Genomic DNA, 6,090 nt, shown 5'->3' on the forward strand with positions numbered 1-6,090 from the left:
GAGGTGAACTTGAGTATCCGCTGGTAGGACTCATTTCTTTTTTTTTTTTTTTTAATAGTTTATTGTCAAATTAGTTTCCACATAACACTCAGTGTTCATCCCCACAAGTTGGTAGGACTCATTTCTTGATTAAGTGACTGTAAGCCATCAAAAATCCTCAACACCAGCAAGTGGATCTCTTTCTGCTCTCCGAAGCAGTGTAAGGTAACAATCCTGTGTTAGTGCATCTCGTTCTCTCTGGTGGGTAGTTCCAAGTTCAACAAATGGAGGCTGGGCAGAGAGTAGTAGGAGACACATTTGGCTCTTGATGTAAGTTGTACCCTATAAGTAGTTTATCATTAATAAAGGACATAATTTTATATTTGTGACTTTTTCTTGAACTCTCAGTGGACTCAGAGTTAGGGAGAGAACACCAAAGTCATTTATAGAGCTCGCTCAAACACCAACATTTGTTTTCAATTTCATTAATTTGTGTTCTTTTTGTATTATGTGGTCCCTTCTTTCTTTGGATTACTTTATGCTCCTTTCAGCTGCATTTAGTAAGGCTCCCTAGAGTGTTAATTTCACTGACATTTAATTTAATTTAATTCTTGGTTAGTTTCCATTTTTATTTAAATTCCAGTTACTTAACATACAGTGTAATATTTGTTTCTAGGTGTTGAATTTAGTGATGCATCAGATACATACAATGCCCAGGGCTCATTAGGAGGTCCCTCCTTAATATCCATCCTCCATTTAATGCACCCCCATTGCTCACCTCCACTCCAGCAACCCTCAGCTTGTTCTCAACATTAAGAGTCACAAAGAAATGGAAAAACATTTCATGCTCATGGATTAGAGGAACAAACATTGTTAAAATGTCTATACTACCCAAAGCAATCTTCATGAGTAAGGCATTCCCTAGCAAAAACCAACAGCATTTTTAACAGGGCTAGAATAAGCAATCCTAAAATTTGTATGGAGCCACAAAAAAAAAAAAAAAAAAAAAAAAAAACCAAAATAGCCAAAGCAATCCTGAAAAACGAAAGTAAAGCTGGAAGCATCACAATTCCAGACTTCAAGTTATATTACAAAGCTGTAAAGATCAAAACAGTACAGCACTGGCACAAAAACAGACACATAGATTAATGGAACAGAATAGAAGACACAAAAATGGTCCCACAACTATATAGTCAACTAATTTTCAACAAAGCAGGAGAGAGTATCCAATGGAAAAAAGACAGCCTCGTCAGCAAATGGTGTTGGGAAAAATGGATGACAACATGCAAAAGAATGAAAGTGGAACACTTGCTTTTTTTACAGTATATACAAAAATAAATTAAAAATGGATGAAAGATGTAAACATGAGACAGAAAACCATCAGACTTCCAGAAGAGAACACAGGCAGTAACATTGGCTGAGGCAACTTCTTACTAGGACGTCTTTGGAGGCAAGGGAAACAAAAGCAAAAATGAAAAGGTAAGTTTTAGATTGGGAGAAGATATCTGCAAATGATGACTGTTTAATCTTAAATAATTCTGATTTCCTTTCTAATTTCCTCTTTGATCCATGAATACAAATCTGTTCTTTAAAAATTATTTTTAAATTTTACTTATGAACAACAGCACATCATAAGGATGTGCTTTTTAGCAACTGTAGAAAACACTTCAATTCCAAAAGGAGAAAGCTATTTTTTTTAAATGTTTTATTTATTTTTGAGAGACAGAGAGACACAGCGTGAGCAGGGGAAGGGACAGAGAGAAGGAGACACAGAGTCTGAAGCAGGCTCTGAGCCGTCCGCACAGAGCCCAACACTGGGCTTGAACCCACGGACTGTGAGATCATGACCTGAGCCGAAGTTGGCTGCTTAACTGACTAAACCACCCAGGTGCCCCAGGAGAAAGCTCTTAAGACAGGAACATTTAATGAAAAATCAAGAAAATAATCTTAACATCTGGCCATTAACGAATCAACCCAAAATAATTTAAAGAGGAAATATTATATTTTTCCAACTCTGAAGCCTCCTATTTCAGGCCTATAATTTCTACAATTTGAATGCGTTTACTTGAATATATTATTTAAAACATTTTTTTAAAGTAAGCTCTAGGCCCAACGTGGGGCTTGAACTCATGACCACGAAGTTAAGAGTTGCAGACTCTACCAACTAAGCCCGCCAGGTGTCTCTACTTGAATACTTTTTAGGTTTTTAAAAATATTTTTTATTAAAATTTTTAAATGTTTACTCATATTTGAGAGAGGGAGAGAGAGAGAGAGAGAGAGAGAGCATGAGCAGGGGAGGGGAGGGATAGATGGAGAGGGAGACACAGAATCCAAAGCAGGCTCCAGGCTCTGAACTGTCAGCACAGAGCCCAACGTGGGGCCTGAACTGATGAACCACAAGATCATGACCTGAGCCAAAGCTGGGTACCCAACTGCCTGAGCCATCCAGGCACCCCCTTTACTTGAATACTTTTTAAATGGAATTTTCCCCATCACAATATCCCTAATGTAATATTGTAAGTCATTCTAGTTTCTTAAAGTTAGCATTTTATATGATATTGAAAATAAAATAGATCTAGGGGCGCCTGGGTGGCTCAGTTGGTTAGGTGTCCGACTTCAGCTCAGGTCATGATCTCACAGTTCCTGGGTTTGAGCCCTGCGTCACGATCTGTGCTGACAGCTCAGAGTCTGGAGCTTGTTTCAGATTCTGTGTCTGCCTCTCCCCTGTTCACATTCAGTCTCTCTCTGTCTCACTCTCAAAAACAAATAAAGATTACAAAAAAAAAAAGAAAAGAAAATGGATGTAAACTAGACACCTTGATACATGTTTGAAAACATAATTTGTATTCCTTTTTTCCTTTAGTAAAAGATTCATTTAGCTTCAGAGGCTTAGTATTTGAATTACCTTACTATGCCTTCATAGCATTCCTGTTCATGATTTGAAAGGATGTGAAGTTGAAGGCTAAGTGGTTCACTTCCTTACCACGGACTATCGTTTTTTAAAAGCACCATTTTAATAAAACCTACTTAAAGAGATTTGTTCTAAATAAGGATTCCTCCCCAGTAATCATGTTCTGAGCTTGCATAAAACAGGCTTTTTTGTTGCTGTTCCTGAACATAAGAATAACTACTTTCACTGGTCATTATATGTTGCCCTATCTAATTAGTACGTGTAATTCTTACTACCTTGCCCTGGATTTCCTAGGTATCTTTTTTTTTTTTAATGTTTATGTATTTATTTTGAAAGAGAGAGAGAGAGAGAGCAGGGGAGAGGTAGTGAGAGAGAAAATCCCAAGCAGCCTCCACCTCAGCACAGGGCCTGATGCAAGGCACGAACTCAGGAACACCGAGACCATAACCTGAGCCAAAATCAAGAACTGAACCCTTAACTGACTGAGCCATCCAGTGCCCCAGACCTTCTCAGTCTTTAAATGTTACTTCTTATCCTAACTTTAATACTTCTAATCTCTTTCTCTGTGCTATTTTCTAAGTGATTTCTTCTGATCTGTATTCCAGTTTATTCATGTCCTTTTCATTTGCACTTAGCTTGTATTATTCCCTTTTTTAAGAATTTTATTGACTACATTTACATTGTTAGATATTATTCTTTCTCAGTTTTTCAATTCAGCTTGTTCACTTTTCATAGCTGTTTTTTCCATACGCTTTTTCTTTCTCATAAGTTTTAATTATTTGAAAACTGACAGGTACTAACAGACAATTCCATTATTTGAAACTCTGTGTATCCCCTCCAGAGGTTTGTGCGTACATTTAGAGGTATGACCCACCAAAAAACACTTGGTTTTTATCTTTCAACTATGGCTTCCTAAGTGACATGGGTCATATCAACTTGAAATCCAAACCCATGCCTAACCCATGTGAGGACATTCATGTGGTAATAAATTCTTAGGGGAAACATCCCTCCCCCACCAATATTTAGATTGAAACCAAGAAGTTCTCTCTGCCACTGGGCAAAGTTGTAGCTCTTCTGGGGTCATGGCTTTACATAGAAATTTCATTTTCAACTTCCCACTTTGCAGGCACCCAAAGCTATTAAAATATAAGACCCTGGGGTGCCTGGGTGGCTTAGTCGGTTGAGCGTCCAACTTTCGCTTGGGTCATGATCTCACGGTTCGTGGGTTCGAGCCCCGCGTCGGGCTCTGTGCTGACTGCCAGCTCAGAGCCTGGAGCCTGTTTCAGAGTCTGTGACTCCCTCTCTCTCTCTGACCCTCCCCTGCTCACGCTGTCTCTCTCTCTCTCTCCTAGAAATCAATAAAAAAAAAAAAACATTAAAAAAATTTAAAAAAAATATAAGACCCTACCCAAGTAAGGGAGACCCTTCTTTCCCAAGCTCGCATAGTGTCAGTCTATTTGCTTATCCTTCTGGTTGTCAATTCCTTGTTCGTTTTTGGCTACTAAAAATTTCCTTGGTTATTTTTATGTCCTTATTGATTTATTTATTGCAGTGACTATCCAATTAATAGAACGTTTTTATAGTTTACCTAAAATCCTACGTGTTCTGTATTAAAAGAGTTTTCTGGCTACGTAGTTTGGCATAATGCCAGATACAGAAATCCACTGTCTAGGGGTGTCTGGGTGCCTCAGTCAGTTGAGTGTCCGACTTCAGCTCAGATCATGGTCTCGTACTTTGTGGGTTCGAGCCCTGCATCGGGCTCTGTGCTGGCAGCTCGGAGCCTGGAGCCTGCTTTGGATTCTGTGTCTCCCCTTCTCTCTGCCCCTCCCCTGTTCGTGCCCTGTCTCTCTCTGTTTCTCAATAATAATAAATAAAATTTTTTTAAATAAGGAAATCCACTGTCTAATTCTCCTTTTCCCAAAACCTCACCTGAATCCGTATCAGTGTGGATATCTAAATTCACAAGCTATTCAAAACACCGAGCTTTTGACTGGAAAAAACTGGCATGTCACGTGAATCAGATATCCTGGTTGATGGTTGGTAACCATCATTAGACATTATGATTCCTGTGGAAAAAAGAATTACAGGAATTCTTGAGCAAAGATGTTAGTTTTTAAGTACATTTCACAATCAGATGTGTACACTCCAAACATTTATATGGTTAACAGCCTATGAGTACTTGACTTCCCCGGGCACAGGACCCAACATGACCTCTTTATAAGCACCTTTGTTCCCAGTACAGTGACTCTTATGCTTTGTTCCCAGAGAACACTAATTCTCAGTGACCCGAACCAAAATGTTCTACCACCAAGAGAAAATAACGGACACTCAATTTGCAGAAAACGCTTAGGCAATGAATGCCCATTTTCTCAATTAAAAACATTTCCTCATAGTACAATTCTAATATGTGTGTACTCATAATGACTTTTTGGTTATTACTAAGAATGGAGGAATTGGTAGGAAACCTAGACTAGCCGAAAACCCTGTAAACCTAATTTGTTAAAGATACGGCAAATGCTCTTATCAACAAAGATGGAGAGACCTGTGCAGAGCTTATGTAATGAAGTACTTGTTGCCGGAAGTGAACTTTTCTATGATCCAGAGTGTTCCCATCTCTTTCAGGGACTTTCTAGCTCTCATATTCCATTAATCTGTTTTTGGCTCAACTGGCAATTTTGCTGAAGTTATTTATTCTACAAGGAAATTAGACCTATCAATATTTCATGGCATTCTGCAAAGGTCAGTGTAATTTCTAGGTGTTCTGATCCCTGAGAAATGTAAGAGATGGTATCCCAGAACAAAGTCCATTGTCACCAACAGTAAGATATTGCAAAGAGGCATGTAAAATCAGGAGAGTTTTGGTAGTTATAATGCTTTAAATATGCACTCATCATGTTTACAAGTTGTTCATGCATGTCATCTAGTTTCAAAGCCTTCTGTCCATCAAGGAAGCCCAGACCGGCATCCAAAAAAACCATTCAAAAAATAACTCAAGATATTTACTTGTCTTTTGAGAACGCATTAGAATGCAGAGCTCTCAAAATTCCTCTTTTATCTTGCACCCACTTTCGACACACACTGCAGCAATGCCCACGCTCCTTTTCTCAGACTACTCTCACACCCCAACTCGAGTTCCTCTGCTCTTTTCTGCCTCCAGCTACCCTACCCATTTAGCAGCACAAAAGTCTAACATAGTGGAC

This window comes from Crocuta crocuta, unplaced genomic scaffold, assembly GCF_008692635.1.
Source record: "Crocuta crocuta isolate KB4526 unplaced genomic scaffold, BGI_CrCroc_1.0 scaffold41, whole genome shotgun sequence".
NCBI lineage: Eukaryota > Metazoa > Chordata > Mammalia > Carnivora > Hyaenidae > Crocuta > Crocuta crocuta.